Source organism: Tyto alba, unplaced genomic scaffold (assembly GCF_018691265.1).
Source record: "Tyto alba isolate M040663 unplaced genomic scaffold, T.alba_DEE_v4.0 Super-Scaffold_20000042, whole genome shotgun sequence".
In the NCBI taxonomy this organism is placed as follows: domain Eukaryota; kingdom Metazoa; phylum Chordata; class Aves; order Strigiformes; family Tytonidae; genus Tyto; species Tyto alba.
The window spans coordinates 12675969-12696208 of NW_024881293.1; the positions used below are offsets into that span (position 1 = coordinate 12675969).

At 54.4% G+C, this 20240-nt stretch overlaps 1 protein-coding gene across 2 annotated transcripts in view; it reads left to right on the forward strand.

The window, feature by feature from the left end:
• Window positions 1-4855: 4855 nt before the first annotated feature.
• The window catches only part of PTPRS (protein tyrosine phosphatase receptor type S), a 163345-nt gene continuing 147960 nt past the window's right edge, over window positions 4856-20240 (forward strand). Inside the window, exons 1-2 of one of the 2 annotated variants that reach the window (XM_032994662.2) lie at window positions 4856-5049; window positions 8203-8286. The gene's annotated coding sequence lies outside the window, so the exon portion shown is untranslated. The remainder of the gene's footprint in view (window positions 5050-8202; window positions 8287-20240) is intronic. The other variant, XM_042794896.1, reaches the window with a different exon arrangement.

The following is a 20240-nucleotide window of genomic DNA, read 5'->3' on the forward strand; positions in this document are numbered from 1 at the left end:
ATAGAGGAATTTACTCTTCACTGGTTTTCTCTGTGAAAAAAAATAAAAAAATAAAAAAAAATGACTTGGGAGCAAGGAGAGAGCAAAAAGCTGGAGCAAAACCTCCTGATGGCAGCGGTGAGCTCGGTTTTCCCCCTTCCCACGGCTCCATCACAGCCTCGCTGTCCTGGCACTGCTGCTGTGCAGGATCCAGCTTCTGGAGGGACGACAGCGATGGAGAACCACTTTTTAAGTTAGATCAGGGGATGAGTTTCTGCCTCAGGAGGACCCTGGGATGAGTTTTTTGGAGTGACTTCTCAGCCGCTGATGAGACCTTTCCCAGGAGGGTATAAGGCAGGCTCTGGAAATCCGAGGGTCGGTCGTTCCCAACGGCTGACCTGCTCAAATCCTCTGGTGACCAGTGAAACCGCTGCTCTGCTCTGGTTGGGAGAAAATGGAAATTAAACAAGAAATGTGATGAAATTGCAGTCTTGGTTATCTCCTACCATGTCCTCCCAAGGCCACAGCATCTGCCTGGAGCAGTAGCAGCGGCTGCCGCCCTCGGCGTGGGGTCACGGCCAGGGCTCCGCTCCCAACTGGTGGGTTTATGGATCGGCACCTGCCTTTCGGCTGGAGACAAGCTGGCATTGATCATGCGCCGAGCTTGCTCTTTCACTTGTTGTTTTACCAGCTTTAATTTAAGAACTGAATTCAAAAGCCATCAAGGGGCATCAGTAGCTTTTTTCACAACCCACCAGTGACCGTGTCTGGGCGCAGCAGCTACAGCTGTGAGCAGACTCTCTCTCCACCTGGCTTTGAGATGAATTAAACCCCAGTAAAAACAAAAATAGGTTGGAAAAGAAGTTGGGAACAAAGTCAGCTCCAGCACAAACCCCAGGTGTCAAGGTCAAGCTCAAACCTTTGATTCCCTTAGATGATGCCTTTGGATGTGGGTGTTGGGTTTAAAGGATAAAGGATGCTCCTACCTTCGGAAAATCTCACTACACTTCAGAGGACCCACAAAATGTGTCTGCATGGGCTGGATCGCATCCTCTTGGTACAACATGATGAGAAGGTGGCATTAAGATGTGACTATTTCCCAGCGCAAGGGTAAAACAGAAGCTGCTCCGCACCAACCACTGCTGGGCTTGTGAGAAGATGTCATATGCTTCAGCAGATCGACCAATAAAAGAATAAAATTAAGCAGGATTTGGGGGCACATCTCTGCAGGCTCCACGTGCACCTGAAAACTCACCCATTAGTCATGAGGACACCCAGCAATTGCGCATCCTTGCAGTCATTCACAGCTTTATGGCAAGTCATGAGATATTTGGTATTTTCCTTCAAGCAAACAAAAGCAGATGATTAAGGAAGAGGCGCAGCTTGCTCGCTTTCAGGAGGAAGACAGCTTGCAAAATGCAACTCTCAGAGCTTCAATAAAACTCCAGAAAGCAAATAAACAGCCTGGCTGAGAGAAGAATGCTTCCAGTTTCCTGAATTTTAAGCCAAATTTGGGATTCTGGGGGGGGAAGGTTGGGGATTACCTCCTGCAAAACTGGCACCAGTGAAAATGTCATGAGAGTGTGAATAATGAAATGCAAAGAGAAATGTGTGTCACAGCCCCAGCCTGACTTTTCAGGCTGTATATACACCAGAAACTTCTAAAACTTTGAGTGGAAAACCATTTGCAAATGGAAAGCCAAAAAGAAAGTAGCTGAGTTTCACCCTTCTAATTTTTTTTTGTTGTTATTTTCATTTCCAAAGCCATTTTTGCCTAAGGCAACATGTTTATACAAAATGCTTCACTCTCAAAAAAAAAAAAAAAAAAGAAACCAAACTATTTGCAGATGGAAAAATATTCTGTCAGAAATTTCCTGGCCACCTCTCCATTTCATGCCAACACTTCGCACACTTTGAAGGTTATAAATGATTGCACAGCAGCAAATTTGGCCACTGAGATTTTAAACCATGGTGTAGCAGTCTTCTACGCACAGGGTTTTAAACCCCCCACTTACTTTACACTTTCCTTCACAACTGTCTCTCAGCTATAAAATATACATGGATGCATCGATTGCTGTAGTGATCAAATCTCTCTCCCTTCAAAAATATAGCCTATCCAGAAATGTACGCATCCTAATTAAAAATATGTTGGAGAGTTGAATTGCAAATAAATCAATTCCTTCCTAAAAAAAATAATAATAATAATAATAAAAAAAAAAGTCAAGCAAGACCAGAATGAGATGGTTAATAATTGATATTTACATTTCTCCCATGTCTGATCAAAGGCTTTGATTGCATGACAAATGAGGAAATTACTGTAAAGTATTATACATCCATTAAGAACATAGATGCAGCAGATAGGACGCGGGAGCCGTGGTGATACGGTGTTTGCCACCAGGCTCTGCAGCTGTTTGGAAAGGAGTTGGGCTGATGGTGAAAGCCGATATTTTCCGGATGCAGAAGAAAATCAGCGATCGATTCCTGTTTTATAGGTGATGCTGCAGGAAAGGATGGGAAGGGGTGTCTGGGGCAGAGGCTGGGACTCTTCCGGGAAATGAGAAGGTGGGGCCAGGCCCCACAGCAGCATGGTGGGCACCCTGTAGCTGGTCCTATGGGTCCCTATGGGCTCCTATGGATCCCTGTGGGGTCCCAAGGGTGCCCATGGGATCCTGTGGGTCTCTATGGGCTCCTGCAGACTCTTATGGAATTCTGTGGGTCCCCATGAGCTCCTATGGACCCTATGGGCCCCTCTGGGCTGCTATAGAACCCTATGCATCTGTATTGGCTTCTATGGACCCCTACAGGTCTGTACGGACCCCTGTGGACCCCTATAGATCTGTGTGGGCTCATAGGGTCCACTATGGGACCCTACAGGCTCCTGTGGGCTCCTATGAGTCGTGTGGGTCCCCATGGGTTGCTATGGGTCTGTATGTTCTCCTATGGACCCCTACGGGCTTTTATGGACTCCTATGCATCTGTATGGGCTCCTATGGACTCCTACAGGTCTGTACGGACCCCTATGGACCCCTATAGGTCTCAGTGGGCCCCTATGGACCTCTCTGGGTCTCTGTGGGCTCCACTCATTGGAAATGGCCCTTTCTGCAGAGGAAAATTCATTTAAAAATCAATGTAAAGGTTCCTCATGCCGCTCGATGCCCTCCCGGCTCACGCGGCACCTCTGCCCGCAGCTCTGAGGATGGCGCTGAGGCTTGACGGCGTTTTCCTGGTGTAGCCGGGAAAATGGAGCTGGTTTAATGCCCACAATTTATTTCCAAGGCCGTAACAACGGCAGCACCTCGGCTCAACAACAACCGGTTCTTGTCACGCGGAAAAACGGCCAAAACCCCGCCCCGATGCGCGCGCCCCGAGGCTGCGCGGCGGAGCGGCTCCTCTCGGCCCCCGGATGAGCAGGAATACTGTTTTTTTTCTGCTGGATTTCCCCCCGAACAGTTAAAACGCGGCGTTCAGCTGACATTTGGTCAGTCTTAGGAGGCGCGCGAGGGGATCAAGGAAAGTTCACGGAGCAGCAGATGGGGGAGCGGGTGTTTGCCCTCAGAGCGAGGGCGGCCGCCTGCCTTGCCGGAGAGATGGATTTGGGCCCCAGCGCGCTCAGGGGCTTCAGAAAAGGAAAAGGATTAAAAAATGCTTTCTCCAACTATCTTCTTTTTTCTTTCCATTTTCTTCCTTTTCCCCCCCTTTTTTTCCTTTTTTTATCCCCTCTTTGAAAGGTGCTTCTGACTTAGAGCATTTCCCCAGCATCACTTCTCCAGGTTTCGAAGCCAAGCCCTCCCATGATCAATGAAGAGCCGGCCATTGGCCCAGCTCTCACAAAACCACCCCTTTTTTGACAATTTTTGCTTTTTTTTTTTTTTTATCTAATTTTTGCATTTGGTCACTGGTGGCTGGGGGCATCGCGGGGCATCGCAGGCTCTGAGGAGCACCATTGGGTTTAGAAATGTAAAGAACCACCATGGTGGGGACAAACCCTGGCAGGGACCTGTGGTGGATGGGAAAGGCATTAAATATGGGGAATATATTAAATATGGGAAGTATATTGAATATGGGAAATATAATGAATATCAGGAATATGGAATATGTACTGAATATGGAAAATATAGTGAGTACCAGGAGTGTATTAAATATGGTATACATTACATATGGGGAAAATATTGAATATAAGGAACATATAAGAAATATTAGAAAAACATGTTAGAAAAGTATTAGGGAAATTTATAGAAAATATGGGGAATATATAAAATATGAGGAATATAATAAAGGTGAGAAATATCAAATATATGAAATATATATTACATGTGAGTATGTATTCAGTATAGGAAATATAGTGAATATAGGCAATATATTGAATATTGGCAATACATTAAATAGATGAAATCTGAGTAGACTGAATACAATATATTCACTATGGGCGATACATTGAATATGAGAACTTCAGCAAATACTGTTAATATTTTGTGGCAAATAGATGCAATATTGATAATAAGAGAAATAGGTTGCGTATGAGAAATATATTGTTGTTGGCAAATAAGCTGAATACTGCAAATCTGCCCCAAATGGGAGATATAATAAAAATGGGAAATCTACTGAAATAGCCGCAGCAGGGCGGGGGGCGGGAAGGGCCACCCTGAGCCACCCCAGCCCCTGCGCTGCCCCGACGCTCCTCGCGCCTCCGCGCCCACGTGCGCGACGCGCGGGGTCTTTAAGGCGCGGCCACGCCCCTCGCCTCCGCGGTGACGTCGGGCCGCCCCTCGCGCCCCCCGCTGAGGGGGGTGGGGAGGAAGGAGGGGGAAGGGGGGGGGGGAGCCCGCCCCGCCCCGCGGTGACGTCAGGCGGCGGCGGCTCGGGGAATGACATCACCTGTGCGAGTGGCCGGCGGCGGGCGGGAGCTCGCGCCGCAGTGTCCCCGCGCCGCGGCCCCAGCGCAGCCGCCGGGCGGAGGCGGAGGGAGGAGGCGGAGGAAGAGGAGGAGGAAGAGGAGGGAGGAGGAGGGCGGCCGCGGCCCCTCCGCGCCCCTCCGCCGGCCAGCATGGGAGCGGGCGGCCGCGCCGGCAGGTACGGCGGGGGAGCGCGTTATAGCGGGGGGTGGGCGGGGGGTGGGCGCGGTGTAGCGGGCAAGGCGGTGGGGGGGGGCGGTGCAACGGGGCCGCTTTGTCGCGCGCGGGTGCAGGTGGGGTGCACTGAGCGCGCGCTGTAGCGGGGGGGCGCAGGTGGGTCGCGTGAGAAGGGAAGCGGCGGAGCGAGGGGCCGCGTTGTAGCGGGGTGGGGGGTGGCATTGGGGTGGGTGGGCTGAGCCCGGGAGGGGCCGCGTTATACCGGGGCGCGAGGTGCAGCGAGGGCGACTTGGGGGGGGGGATGTATGGGGGGGAGGTCGCGGTATAGCGCGGTTGGCTCGTGGGGTGGGGGGGGTGGCGTTATAGCGGGGGGCGCTTGTGGGGTGGGTGGGCAGGCAGTGTTGGGGTCTCGTTGGGGGGGGGGTGCGGGCGGATTTGGAGGGGGGGAGGGTCGCGTTGTACCGGGGGGGGGGGGGTGCAGGTGGGTGGCACCGGCGAGCCGGGTGCGTGGGGTGGGGGCGCGCGCGCGCTATAGCGGGGGGTGCAGGGAGGGGGCGCGCTCGACCCCCCGGCACTGGCAGAACCCGGGGAGGAGGAGGAGGAGGAGGAGGAGGGCGGGCAGCTCCCGGGGGGGTCGTGGGCGCGTCCCGACCCACCCCCGGTGCCGGGTCCCCCCCGTCCTTTAGGACAGGGCAACCCCCTCTCCCCATCCCCGTGCGCCCCCCCCCCCCCCCTTCCCAACCGCGACCCCACTGGGAGAGTGGGTGCTCGGGGTGGGGCGCTGACCCCCGGGATGGGATTTGGGGTGTTCTGGTGTGTCCCCCCCCACCCCGTGCTAAGGTGCAGCGCTGTGAGGGGGCGACCAGGGCGGGGGGTGCCCCATGTCCCCCCCGCCCCTCAGTGGCTTCTCCACTTCCCGGTGTCCCCGTGTGCTGGTGTCGCTCCTGGGGGCCTGTGTCCCCCCGGGGTGCTGCCCTCACCCCCCCCCCCCCCCAAAAAAACAGGGGTGCCGTGACCTTCCCCGCCAGCTCCGGAGTCGGGAAAGGAGTGGGTGGCCCGGTGATGGGTGACAGCAGCAAGGAAAGGGAAGCTGGGACACCCCAAAACCACCCCACACCCAGTGTTGGAATTGGGTTCCCCTGCGCTGGGGTGGGTGCTGGTACCTGAGCTCCTCCTGCGCCCTGCGGGTGGCTCTGGGGAGCGGGGGGACACCCCCGGGTTTGGCGGCCGGTGCCCGGTTTTCAGCTGAAATCCCGAGCCCTGGGGCCATCCTGCGGTGGGCGAGAGCTGGCCCCGGTGTCCCCAAGCCCAAATTTGTCACATCGTGGGTGAACACCACCACCCCACCCCCCCCCCCCCCAAATAAGAATAATATTTATTAGTGTTTGTGTTTCACTGTGAGGATCCCATTCCAGTCCCTCTTGGGGAAGCAAGTGGTGTAGGTACGGCATAAGGGGGAGGGAAAAAAAAAAAAATAAATACTGCTGGTGAAGAGGTGACACCCGTGGGAGGGGTGTTGGGTGCTGTGGGGATGGGTGGTGTCTCCCAGTGGGTGCTGCGCCCTCCCGGGGGGGGGACGGGGGGGAGGGACATTGCTGCTCTTCAGGCATTTGCTCCAAGTCCCTGGGTGGCTTCACTTTCGCAAAAGCGTTCGTTGCAATCGGGAGGAAAAAAACGGGTTTCGGATGGGCGGAGGGTTCTAGCCCTTCCTGCCAGGCGGGAGACCCGGCGGGGGTGAGGGGTGTATGCGCCTGGGGTGCCCCCCCCCCATCCCCTCCCCAGGCAAACCCCCTGCTAAATTCGTGGGGGACGTTCCCCACAGACACTTGCAGTTCTGCTCCTGCTCGCAGCTCCCGGCTGTCGGTGCTGCCTGAGCTCCGCTGTGTCCCCAGCAGCAAAATATTATGGATTTATAGATATATATATATTTTTTTTTTTTTTTTCCCCTATAAAGCTTCATTTGGGGGTTGTGTACCTATGCTGATGTGGGGACCCCCCCTGCCCTCCCTGGAGGGAAGGTACCCCTCCTCCTGCCAACCCGGTGGTGGGAAAGCTGTTAATTGTTCCCTGCCAGATTGGCTTATAAATTAACGAGTTTGCTGGCACTCTCCTCCTCCTTCCTGTGCGTGGTAAGGGCCCATATTTCAAAGGGGGGGGGGGGGGGGAGAAAATATCATAAATACTTTGAGTAATGGAAGAGGAGCTTCCAGCTGAAGCTGTGCCACCGGGAGATGCGGGGGGAGCGGGGTCCCCCACAGTGGGGCTGTTTGTGCACTGGGGTGTGGGCGGTGATGGGGGGCAGGAGGTCCCCGAATCCTCTTGTAGTTGTCTTCTGGCATCGTCCTGGTGGGCAGGCTGGGGTCGGGGCCCTTGTCCCCCCCTGGGTCTTCTCTGTCCCCCTGCTCCCTGGTGCTCACCGGGTTTTAGAAACGTGAGTTTGGTCAAGAGGCGTCTCTTCCATCTCACCCTGCCGGGAGCGGGTTTGCTCTGCCTGGTGTCTGGACCCTAAAGGGTAACCGGTGTGGCGTGTTGCCTGAGGAAGAGATTTAAAATGTGCTTTTGCTCTTTTTCCCGGAGGGTGGGTCTTTGTCAGACCCTTGAATCTGCTCCGGGGGGGGGGAGAGGTGGGAATGAGGGTGAGGAGATACCCGAGCTCTAGCCAGGCGGGATGTCCGAGGAGATGATGTGGCCACACTCTGGGGAAACTGAGGCTGGAGGCGGGGGGGGTTTGTAGGAACAACTCCTGCCTGCTCCGCTCACCCAGCGGGTTCAGGCCGTATTTAGAGACCTCAAAGCTGTCCTTGGGGTGGGAGACCATCCCACCTGATGCTGCTTTGAGCTCTGAGATTTGCAGCCCCGGGGGGTGGGATGGATGCCCTCTGCAGTGGCTGTGCCCCCCGTGGTTCGGGAGCCTTGAACCCGGCGTGGAGCGGGGTGAAGGTCCCATCCAGCTGCTCGGCTTGTTGCCGAATAACTCGAGGTAGTAAACGCATGTTGAACTGTTTATCCTCTTTTTCCACGTGGTGTATGAGGTTGCGTGGGTGGCGAGTCGCCGTGATGGAAGTGAGATGTTGCCTGTGGCCTGCCACCTCATATGGATTTTATTTGAACTCTCTCTGTTCCCAACTAAAACAGTTTTTCTTTTACATTGCAGAGATAACAAAATTGCGCGTATAGGATACCGAGATAAAGTGAAGCCAGATCTAACCCGAGTCAGTGTGGGCAGTGCGAGCGTATGGTAAGGAGAGAGGTTATTCAGTTGCATTAAAAAGGTGCTGCTAAGTAGTTTAATCCACAGTTGCTGAACTTTGAGCTTTAAATTCTTCTTATATGAGTTGATAAGACCATGCATAATATTCATAACTCTCTCCTCAAAAATGGAAAATCTGCAAATGACTTTGGTTAAATATCACTGCTTCGATATTGTGAAAAATGTGCCTAACTTTCTACTTCAGATAATCCCTTCCCTCGGCCCAGCTCCCTCTGTCCATGAAGCTCTTTGCAAAGAGCAGAGGTTGGTGGAACTGGGGTCAGGAGTCCTGGACTTTGCTCTGGACTGGTGACTCCAGGCAGGATCCCCAGAGCTCTTTGGTTTTTTTTTTTTTTTTTTTTTTTTTGATATTTGAAAACTGAAGAAAATAGCCAGGTTGGACAGGCTGTGAAGCTTCTCGCTATGACAACATTATTTTTTAAAAATTGTTGTCAATTTTAAACTTGTGAGCCCTGAAGTAGTAAAGCTCAGGCCAGCTTCCCTTCTGCAAAGTTTATTACACAAACTGGAACAATCTGAGGGCTCTGCTTGTTAGAATTTTTTTCTTCTTTGCTCTTGTCCTCTCTTTCTGATTGCGTGCTTTATAACTTGACTGATTTTTTTTTTTTCTTTGACATCAGCTTAGCAAACTGAAAATTGTCTTTTTTTTTTTTTTTTAATTTTGCCCCTCCATCCTTCAGCTTGTAAACCCTCCAGACTTTTGGGTCTGATCCAACATAATTCTCTTGGATGTGTTTTTTTTTTTTTTTTTTTCTAGCTTGGGTATCATTGTCTTGGCTTAGTAATTTGTCGAGCTTGGCGTTCCCATTGCAATAGCTGCCTGCGCTGTTGGATTATTTGCTGCTCATCCGAACAAGCCCTTGCAGAGCTGCGTGTCCTGCGCGCAGAGCCCCTCAAAGATGATTTTGTCCCAGTGCAGCACCAGCATCACCCGAAAAAGTAATTTTCAGCCTGTGTTGCTCTCTTAACATCACTTGATAAGGAGCTGGTTGGGAGGCATGAGTTTCTTTTAAAGTTTTTTTTTGTTTTTTTTTTTTTTAATCCGTGAAGCCTCTTGGCTCCCTCCTCCCACCAGCTCCCACCCACGCGTGTGAACAGCGCACACCGGGCACAGCCGCCGAGGGAGGAGGGGTGTGTCCCCCCCCAGGCCACGGGGCCACACGTGTCCCCCGGGGTGCCCAGGCGTGAGGGAGCCCGTGTGGGTGCCAGGAGAGCGGCGTGGGCCGTACGCGCCCCTCGGCTTTGTAAAGGAGGTGCAGATCTTCAGGGGCGTTTAGGGACACTCTGCTCGGTCTCTGGAGACAAAGGGGTGGTGGTGAGGGTGACGACAGCCTGGGGACTGGGGACACACCGGGACCCGATGCTGGGATTTCTCCCTACTCCTGGGACTTGCTGGCCCCCTCAGGGTCTTCTGTCCCAGAAAAGCGAGGCTTTGCCATATCCCGGTGCAGCCGGCCTGCTGTGGCCCTGGGCTATTTGGGGCTCACCTGGGCTTGTGCATCTGGGGTTCGGGAAGTTTTGGAAGTGGCCTTTGCACAGCTCCTGGTGTAGCAGAGTGGGGTTTCGGAGCAGTACTGCTTGGACATGGCCAGCCTAAAGGAGTGATCTTTAGCCTTGCCCTCTTCCAGATGTTACTGTAGCTCAGGCCACTGCAGTTTGAGTGTTGTCATACAAATAGGATCTGTTATAACATCCATGCTCTAGTTCCTTGGCAATATTTGCACAATTAAGAGCTGCTCTAGATTAGAAAGCAGATCTTAGTTTGTCTAAACAGGTTTAAAAACCTATCAAATTAAAGTGGGCCAGGCGACTCGCACAATGTGCACACCTAAATTGGTTTAACATTTGCATAAATCAGATTAAGTCTGGGCTGTGGGCTGGTTGAGATTTGGAAGCCTGTGGCTGTTTCTGCCCAGCTCCTGGAGGTCTCCATTCCTGCCACAGTGTCGGGGCTGTTTTTGTAAAGCAGCAGCTGAATCACTTGTTTACATCCTCGTTTCATAGGGGGTTGCTCTGTATGGTGCTGGTTTACATCCGACCAAAGGGTTGCAGTTTGGCTGGGACCTCGCGAGCAAGCGGGATGCTTCCTCCACCTTCTTGGGCGGAGGACAAAACCTGAAGGTCAAGTGGCTTTTAATGGTGCAACTGGGTGGGTGGGCGGGTGGACGGCAGCACGTGGGCAGCGTGGCTGCAGGTAGGAGATTCAGATCGTGGCTGGTGCAGCTGCAGCCACGATTTGCAACGTGCGGTGGGTCCTGCGGGAGGTTTGCAAGAAGGGTCGGTCTCTCTGTTGAGGTTTGAGTAGTGAAGGATTTGCGTGCAAGTCTGTACATGGGGAGCACGATGCCTGGGGGGCCCTGCCTCTCTGCTTCGGTCTTGAAGCATCTCGGACGTGGTCCGCAGGGGTGTGAAGGTGGGAATGCATCTGGTGTCCTGATTCTGAGTGCTGAGTTTCCCCTAGTTAGCCAGTTGAAGAGAACAACAGATGAGCTGGGATGCTCAGACTTTAGGAATGATTCGCTCTCTTTGGTGCTTGCTGCTGGGCTTCTGGGATGTGGTGGATTTACACGCCCGATCAAGGGATGAGTTGAGATATACCAGATCCGAACTTCAGAAATGCCCTAACTTTACATAATGCTGCTTTCAAGTTTGTTTGTTTGTTTTTTATCCCCTCTAGCTTCTGTTTGTGGGCAGTTGACACATGATGCGATGCAGTTACGTGGGGTAACCACTTGCTCTGGGTGCAGAAGGTACAAGGCTGGAGGCAAAGTGCTCTCGATCTCCCTTGCCTGCAACCACCGAGCTGGGATTACAAATAGCGGGAGGGAGAGGGAGGACATGGTGTGCTGGTTTCTGCGTGGCTTCTCAAAATGCAATAATCCCATTTTGGGAAAACAGCAGCCTCGTCTGAAATTCATTCTGTTGTCTCTTTGTGGTGCTTGACTTGTATCTCACCATCTCTCCCTCTGAGGTGTTGCTTAGTTGTTTTCTTCTTCGTGGTGTCCCTGTATCCAAATCAGTGTTGCTAGTAATTCCACAGATGGTTTAAATCTGAAAGGTTCTTTCCTTAAAAGTCTTGATTGTGCTTCCCTCCATTTTGCTTTTGTGAAGACAGCAGGGATGGACAGGCTACCTGCTTGCCATGCTGCAAATGCACAGGTGTGTGCATGCATGCAAAATCTGCAGGAATTGAGGATTAATTTTTTTAAACTAATCTTCAGCTCTGGTATCGGCAAGTATTTGCTCTGGTAGGTGTGAAACATAGGTGGGTGCTGCTTCTGGCTCCCGCTGATCAAGGTTTCCCTCCTGCTGTTGCTTTCCTTTGTTTATCGTGTTGCTGCTGCTCGCTGGCAGTGGCTTCAACTCTTTCCCTCTGTGGACTGCGAAGGGTGGTCGGAAGCTGGGCGGCAGTTTCCAGTCTCCATGTGAAGTTCTCATCTCACTCCTGGCTACTGCAGCTCAGGATATGCAGAAAGCAAAGGTGATGGGCAGAGCCACACCCTGCCAGCATCTGCGAGGTGGAGGCAGATGGGGACCAAACTGTCCCTTCCTCCCCCGGGAGGGGACATGCCCAGGGTGGAGGGGTGGCCCTGGGTGGGCAGGGATGGTGACAGGGAGGATTTGGTGTCATAGCACATCAGAGATGTTTCTCAGGATGCTGTGTGGTTTCCACCAGCAAATTGTTGTCCCCTGGGATTGCTCCTGTCCCCTCCAGGCAGCTGGAGGGGCACCTCACGCCCCTGTGCAACCTGGGGGAAGGGGAAGGTGGGGGCTGAGCACCACAGCCCAGCACCCATACCTGCAGGCAGGCACCCGATGGGCCACCTGGGTGTGGGCAGGGTGGTGGCAGTGGCATCTCCTGGCCGGGCATAACCTGATTGAGCTGAACACCCTGCCAAGGGCAGAGGGATGCTCCAGAAACCCGGGGGGCACCGGTGCAGGAGCAATGCAGAAGGCTGGGCGTCGTGGCAGCCGGTGCACGGGGCTTGCCCAGTGCAAACCAGTTTGTGAAGCAACTGGTGTTTCTGTCCCACAGTCCCCTGCGTGGGGTGGCCGGCGGTGGCCCAGACCTTGGCCCTGTGGCGTTTTGTGCTGGACCATCACATGCCATGCGCAGAGCGGTGCAGGTACCTCCTGGTCGGCTCCTTCCCTCTGAGTCGCCATTTTATTTTTCTTAAACGTTTATGTATAACCGTACACTAACCTATAAAAATTAGTTTAGGATGGCTGCCAAGAAAATCTCTGCAGTGCCTTGTGGGTAACTCCCTGAGAATTACCATAAAAGCTGTAGTGCCGAGGCAGCTCTGGCAGTTGTGAGGATGCCAGTCATAATGCTCTGTATTTAAAATTCAGATGAATGTGTAATGCATTCGTGTCTGGATTGCAGCAGCTTGTACCGTTTCTGGTGTCCCTGCCCTGCACACTGCTGCACCCACTCTTGCTTTTTAATGTCTTCTTGCGCTCTTTTGTCATTTTGCCTGATTGCAAAATGCAACAGGTAGCAAAACATGGGCTAGCCAAGCTCGGAGGGAGAGTGGTTTCTGATAGCTTCCTCCCAGGAGGGACGAACCTCCTGCTTCCATTGAGCCGGCGGCAATATTTCACTTAAGGGAAAAGCCGCTCTGTAACCCTTCCCCTCTGCATCCTGCACAAACAGCGTCCTGTTTCCGAGGATGCCCTATTTCTGGGTGTGCGGAACGCTGGGACCTGAACTCACTCGAGTAACTGAAACGTGGGTTTTCCTGACTGTCGGCGGAGCCTGGGCAAGGGGGATACCTCACTGCTCTGCTGGAGAAGGCTGCGGCTCTCTTGCAAGCCAGCTGGTTAGTGTTGCTGCTTTGCTACGTGCCCTTGGAAATACAAAGTGCTTTTCTTTATCTGTTGCCGCTGGTTTTCGTCTGGAGCAGCGAGCCAAGGTGACTGCAGGTCTCCGAAGCGGAGCCACGGTCGAGGAGCCGCTCCACTCAGTGCGGGTGCTTGCCAGAAGGTGTTGCTGATCTTCTGCTGGGCATGATGGATCATTTCATTTAAATTTTCCTGAAATATAATATTCATCACAGTGTCAGTGTCCCACCTTCATTATAGCTTACTGATAAACATCTCTAATCGGAGAGCGATCTCTCCACCCTGCCAGAAACCGCCTGGGGATAATGAATACATTTTTGGAGCCGGGAGAGGGTGTCTCAGGGATGTATTTCTGCTCTCCCACCCCTGTCTGTGTGTGGAGAATCGCTTGCCTGGCTGGTAAATAAAGCAAGAAGCAAATCTTTTTTTCCCAGGTATATTGGTGATATTTGTATGTGTCTGTTTCTGTTCAGGGTTCTAAAATGGTGGCAGTCCAGATGTAACCTGCTGTCCCTATTAGTACCCGAGAGCGTTTTCTTGCCCAGGGATTTCTGAAGGGACCCTTGAACGCCTGTCCTGCCAGCTCCCTACCTGTGGCTGGGGGTTCAGGGCAGCACCCCAATGCAGCTTAACCCCTGCCGTGCTGGGCAGCCAGGCTGCCTCTTCCACCCCATGAGGGGTAAATCCCTGCTGCTGTCCCAGCTGGATTTTGACAGGAGGGAATGCAGCTTTACGCCAGCTCTCGCAGGGTGCTGGGGTGGTGATGGCCCCGCGTGTGGCAAAGCACGTGCCACATAGAGTCCAGATAAGCCGTTTTACTTCTCTCCCTGCGGTGTCCAGAGAAGTACGGGAGCACGCAGGACTCGGCACTAATCCTGGGAGCGGTTCAGCATCAGCAGGCTCAGCGCGAGGCCGTGGGGAGCGGGCTGGTTTGGGGAGCTCGGGGGCCAAGCAGTGCAGCTCACCTCCTTCCCGCGCCCCCCGGCACTCGGCACAGCCAGGATGGCCCCAGCTCCCTGCCCGGCATGGTGGCCTCTGCGTCCCTGCGTTGCCAGCAGCTGGGGAGCATCCATCAAAGTGCTGCTCGACTCATTCCTCTCTTAATTGGTTTTACCGGCGAGGAAGGGCTGCTGTTTCGCGGAGGGCTCTGACTGCAGGAGCTCGGCGTCTGCCCTTCCCATCTGGCATGGCCGCGTGGATCCGTGTGCCCCAGCTCAGCTGCCGGCCTCAGCCACCCGTTCCAAAGAGAAGGTGACATCCTCTGTGCCCGGGATGGATTTTTTTTTTTTTTTTTTTTCATCTATGCAGCAGTGGGAGATGGTGGCTGCTGGTCCTGTGTGCCATTGGGACTGCTCCGCTTCAGTCATTGGCTAATCATCCTCTGAGCTCCTTCTGGGAATCACCCCAGAGGTTTTGGGGAGCCAGCTCCTGATCATCTCTGGGGTTTTGACCTTCAGCATCAGTATCGAAGTGTTGTGAGTCCCCAGAAGCCTTGGACAGACTTGACCTCTTGGGCTGCTCTTCTGGAAAGGGCTTTCCTCTCCCTGCGCCTCCGCTTGTGCCTTTGCTTCCTGCTCCACATCTGACCCAGAACAAGCTGAATTTTCCTCTCGTTTGGGATTTCCTGTCACCTCTGTCCCTCTCCGATGATCAGGCCCTGAGACTCGCAGCCTGTTTCTGTCCTGCTGCAAAACTTGTCAGGAGGAGGAAAGTCCCACTGAATTTGGAATTGCTGGACACTGCCCAACTGCCATGGAAGCCCTGGCCCTGCTTTGAGACCTGCTCAGAGCCCTGAGGAGAGCAGCTGAGTAAGTTCCCAGCTAACTCCTTCCTGGAAGGACTTGTTGCACTATGCTGTTCAGATTTATTTTTCCCAGGAGCCCAAAGCACAACTTGGCACCCTCAAAAGATGAAGATGAACCCACTGCTGTGCTCCGAGCAGAGCTGGGCCCAGGGCAGGAGGTGGCAGCAAGGTCTGGGGATGAGTCACCATCGCTGTGTGTCCTTCCAACATTATCCTGCTTTCTCAGGGAGGGACAAGGAGGAAACTCTAGCTGCTGGGAGCCCCTGTCCTCAATTTTTAGTAGTCTGGCCTGCAGAAGCCTGACCGATGGCATTTTTGGCCCCGGGGCTGCTCATGGACTATGTGCCCTAAAGGCTGTGCTGCTGGTCCCCGTAACGGGATCCCGGTGAGGCCATTTGGGTTTTGAGAGTGACCACAGACCTCCGGTACGCTCAGTATCTGCTTCCGAGCTGCAGGCAGCAAGACTACAGCTTTGTCTTTATCCATTCATCTCTCCCTCTGCAAAGCAGCTTGAAAATCCCCAGACCGAGCAGCTGCCCCAGCAGTATGGAGGGCACGAGCATCCCTTTGCTCCTTCACCCGCTGGAGGTGACACAGGGGACAGCAGCCCCGAGATGTCCTGACCTCCTAAAAATAGGTGTAGGGCTGCTTTGAAAAGAGGGAAAAGTAGAGAGGTGGGGAGGAACTGAAGTGTTTCTTAGAAATAAGAGAGGAAGGTGCATAAAATATTTAATGGCCTTTGCAGCTAAGGCTTTTCATCCTGGCTGCCTAGGGGAGTGTGTTGCGTGGGTTGTGGGGGCTCAGATGGGTGCCACTGGCCTCCAGTGTGCGCCCAGCCTGGCAAGGAGCTGGATTTGGGGCTGAGTGAGGAGGGGATGTAGTTTTCCTGCCCAGAGTTGCGGTTTTGGCTGTCAGGGGTCTTCCTGATCTACGTGTGTGCACAGAGCTGTGTGTGAGGACCCACCTGGGACGTTGTCCCCAATGTCCTATCTCATCCTGTGCTTTTGTTACTGGACTGTCCCCCCTCGTTGAGGATGGGTGGCACAGTTTGAGTCTCTGCTCTGTGTCTAGAGGAGCTGGGGGACAGGACGGGCGAAGTGGTGGGGACAGGCAGGTCATGTCTGCACCGTCTTCAGGTGCCTCCTTGAAGAGGTGAGTTTGCAGCGCATTTGAGTGCTTCATGGTGCCGGTGCAGCCCGTGGTGAGGTGGGAAACTGGGTGAGGGGCGCTTCAGCTCTTGCCCAGAGCCCTTCTGCAACACTTTGCAGTGAGGCAGAGGACTGTCCCTTGAGGGGTCTGTGCCCCGGAGCCACCGTCCTCAGCGCTGGCCTGGCCAGTTCAGCCCACCGAGCACGTAGGCTTGTATTTCGCCCTTAAAAACCACCCAGAGCCAGGCTGTAATTAGGCTGCATTGTCTCGTAACTGGATCTCCCAGCCTGATGCTTTGTTCTTGTCTTACCCTTGCCTTTTTCCGATGTCTTTGAGCAAGTCATATCCCTGTGTGTGCCTCAATTTTTCATCCTCCCTCCTGACCGCTGCACAACAGATGCTCTCGGGACAGGGGTTGTCTGGCAGCCTCTCGGGTGGTGTTTGCCCTGGAGAGCTTTGCTCTCCTAGCCCTCTAAACCTTCTCATAAGGAGCATTTACAGGTGACTCAACTGCAGGTTTTTTTAGGAAATATCAGAGAAGCTTGTGATGTCAGACTTGAGCAGGGTTCCCAGAATGCTCTCGCAGTGTGCTTTAATCTTTCAGAATAAAATTAAAGCAAGACTTTCGGCTTGGATTTTTCTTTGGAAGTTGCTTTACTTTAAACCCACTTTTTCTCTGATTAGTCTTTTAGGAGGGAAAAACCCCCATATCCTGAAATTTTGCCTATGTAAATAATTGCCAGGCTTGGGCTTTTTTAAGTCACAAGATGGCTGTACTGCTTTCTCAGCGCCCTCTGTCAAGGCAGCGCTGAAAGCAGTGGCATCAAATGGAGTCCTGTCTGTCTGTCCCTTTCTGTCTGTCCATGCGTCTCCTCACTTCTCGTGCAGTTGCAGCCTCTGGATGTGGATAGCGGGAGCAGGAGAGTGTGGGACCGGGGTACCCTTTGGCATGCCCGTGCTGGCAGCTGCTGATGCCATGAGCTCGTGCTTGCTTGCCGTCGAGCCTCTTGAGCTGTGCTTCGGCGCAACTGGGCGAGAGCTGGGAAAACCCACGTTGCTGCCACGCAGCACCGCCCCAGGGAAGGTTCTCCGGCTTTTGGGAAGGCTTTGGGGCAGGCAGGATGGGATGAGCCGGGGGCGGAGGGAGCGGGCGGCAGCAGACGGGCGCAGGGGGGGACACCGCTGGGAAGGAGGCGGCGGTGGAAGGGACGCCGGGTGCGGGAACAGCCCGTGCGGCTCGGCGAGGGCCCGCGGCCCCGCTGCTCAGCTCCGTGCCAGCTGCCCCCTCTCCGGCTGTGCCGTTCTTCCCGGCGGGGCTCCGTGCCGCGGCCGCCCCCTCCCAGGAGGACGCGTGGAAGCTTTGGCAGAGCCCCGTGCCGTGGGGGTGGGAGCTCCCTGCCGCCGCGGGAGAGTCCAGGCTCCCTCTCGCCCCCGTGGATGCTCGCGGGGTGTCCCCCACGGGTGCTGCAGCACAGGGCAGGCGGCCGCTGCTCGGCCAAGCTTGACCAAAGTCATGTCTCCTTGTTCTCCACTCCTGAGCTCTGGCTGCCCACCACTGCGTGGATCAGGCCCTCCTGGCAGTGCTCTTCTTGGTTTCTATTTTCTCACGTGCCACGGAAGCAAGCTGAAGCATCATCCCTGCTCTCCACCTTTGGGCGGAGAAGCCAACAGCCCTTCCTGCTGCTGGGACCGCGAATCCTCAGGAGAATGTGGTGGGCTGGTGTGTGAAGCAGCTTTTTCTCTCCCACCTGGTACCTGCTGTGCTCTGGGATGGGGGGTTTGGTGTTTTGGGTCAGGACTGTGAAATCCCAGCGTGTGCTCCTGTGTTCCTGCATCACGTTGCTGTGCTTTAGGCGTTGCACAGACCCTGGGACTTTGATCAACGGTGCAACATCTCTGTAATGTCTGTGCGCAGGCTGGGGAGAGGGATGGGAGATGCTGCAGCTGACCATGGTTGTTGACCCCCGCAGCGGGTGTGGGTGAGCAGAGATGCCTTTTGGGGCAGCATCAGCCTTGCAACACCCGGGGAGGCACCAGCCCTGACTCAAGGCTGGGGCTGATGCGTAGAAACCTGCAGCAGCTCATCTCCCCGGCCTCTTGCAATTAAACACGCGACTGGAGCGGTGTCTGCAGTGAAGCTGCCGGTGGTGGGCTCTGTGCCTCTGGCCCTGGGGACAAACGGACACCAACCATTTTTGTTTTCAGGCATTTCCATAACACACATAGCTGGGCCTTGTGCTGTGGGGGTGTCCTGTTCTGCCTTGCCACCGACGTTGGCCAGTCTGTAACTGTAGGTTCCCAGCAGTAAATTCACCCGTGAGGGGAGGTCTCAGGTTCCCTCCAGGCTGGAGAGGTGCCGGGGAGCTGCAGCACTTGCTTGCTGCCCCGTGGTGTGACCCGGTGAGGAACACAGCCCTGTCTCTGCCTGTGGCCTCTGTGACCAGCTCCTGTTGTGCTGACGCAGCTTTTGGGTCCCTCTGGTTTGGAGGCAGGGTGCCCTGGGCACTAATTGTGGGATAACTCAGCAGAAACCCTTCCGGACATCCCTGCTCCTCGAGCCAGCTCAGGGAAGGTAGAGGTCATGGCAAAGCGCCATTGTGTGGTTCACCGGCATGGGCCAGAGCTTTCCCTGCTCCTGGTGGGACACAAACGGGCTCTGCGGTGCCTCTGACACTGCCACCATGTCCTACCCAAATGGCAGCTGTCCTGAGTGGCCTTAGGAAAAACCCTTTGGCTTTGTTCATTATTGCTTTTACTCATTGGAGAAAGATGCAACAACGTCCCAGGGGCTGTGAGGCACCCAAGAACTGGTCTCTGTCTCCACCGAGCAGAGGGAGCTGCTTGGGGTGTTGCTGGCAGCCTCTGAGCAAGCCTTGTCCCACAACCAAACCCTTTAGGGATGCAACTCCTGCCATTCTCTGGGGAGGGTTTTGCAGCAGAATTTCCACCCTGTTGTAGGGCAGCTGGCAGCACAGCTCTTTCTCGGCTGTTGGGGCAGATCTGCCATCGTGGTTGTTGATTATATGTGTGGTTTTTTGGATGTAAGGTCTTGGCTAAGCATCGTGGCTGTGTTTTTTTTTTTTTTTGCCTTAGGTGAGCACAGGAGCAGAACAAGCCCTCTGTTCCTCGGGGTGGTTAGAGAGAGCTGGGGAAGCTCAGGGAAACATAATGGTTCCAGCTGGACCCTGAGTTGAGGGTAGTGTGGTGGAGGCTTTAGGGGCCAAGGAAAGCAAAAGAGGCTTGTTTGCAATCACGAGTGGGTGCTTGTGCTCCAGCACTGGCCATTAACATCGCTCTGTGCTCTGCTGAGAGCTCATGGGACTGGGAGCACTGGGCTTGGAGCTGGGGAAGGTGTGGGCTGATGGCCCCCTTGACCCCAGTGGTGATGGTGGCCCCATCTGCCCCGTCCCCCTTCCCTTCAAGCTGAGCAGGGGCAGCTCTTGGAGAGCTTCTCCTGACCTTTCCAGCTCCGTGCCCTCAGCTGTCACCAAGTGACACGGTGACATTTCACGTCTGGAATGTCTGAGCAATTTCATAAAGAAAAAGCCAGGAGAAATTAAATGCTTTGGCTTTTTGTGTCCGACAAATTGGATTTGTTAACCTGAAGCTTCACCTGTCAGCTGGCAGGGCCCCTCTGCGGCTGATGGGACAGGGTGGGAACGGGAGGGAAAGCGTGGCTGGGACGTGGGGAGGAGGAGGATGGAGAGGTGTGTAATATTTGCTGTGTTTACAGCAGCGCATTTCTGGAGGTCTTTTTGGAAGAGGTGGGTCTTTGCATCATGCATGGGACGGCTGAGCTACGGGTGCGCTGCAACCCAGCCTGGTCGAGGTGGCAATTGCTGTTTCTCTCCCCCAAGCCAGGAGAGCAGAGACTTTACCTACCTCCATCAATTAGGCGATGCTACCGCGTGCTGATTTACCCCGGCACGCTACAGTGGCAAAGCAAGATCAGCTCCAAATGACTGCGCCGTGCAAACCGCAGCCCACGCCTGGGCCTGTTTGGACAGGGCAGTGCTGCCTTTGCGGCCGGGCACGGCCCTGGGCACGAGCCCGTCGTGTTTGCACAGAGCTCGGGCCTCGGTTGCCGCGGGGCAGGCAGGCACCGGCCTGTTTGTGACTCAAC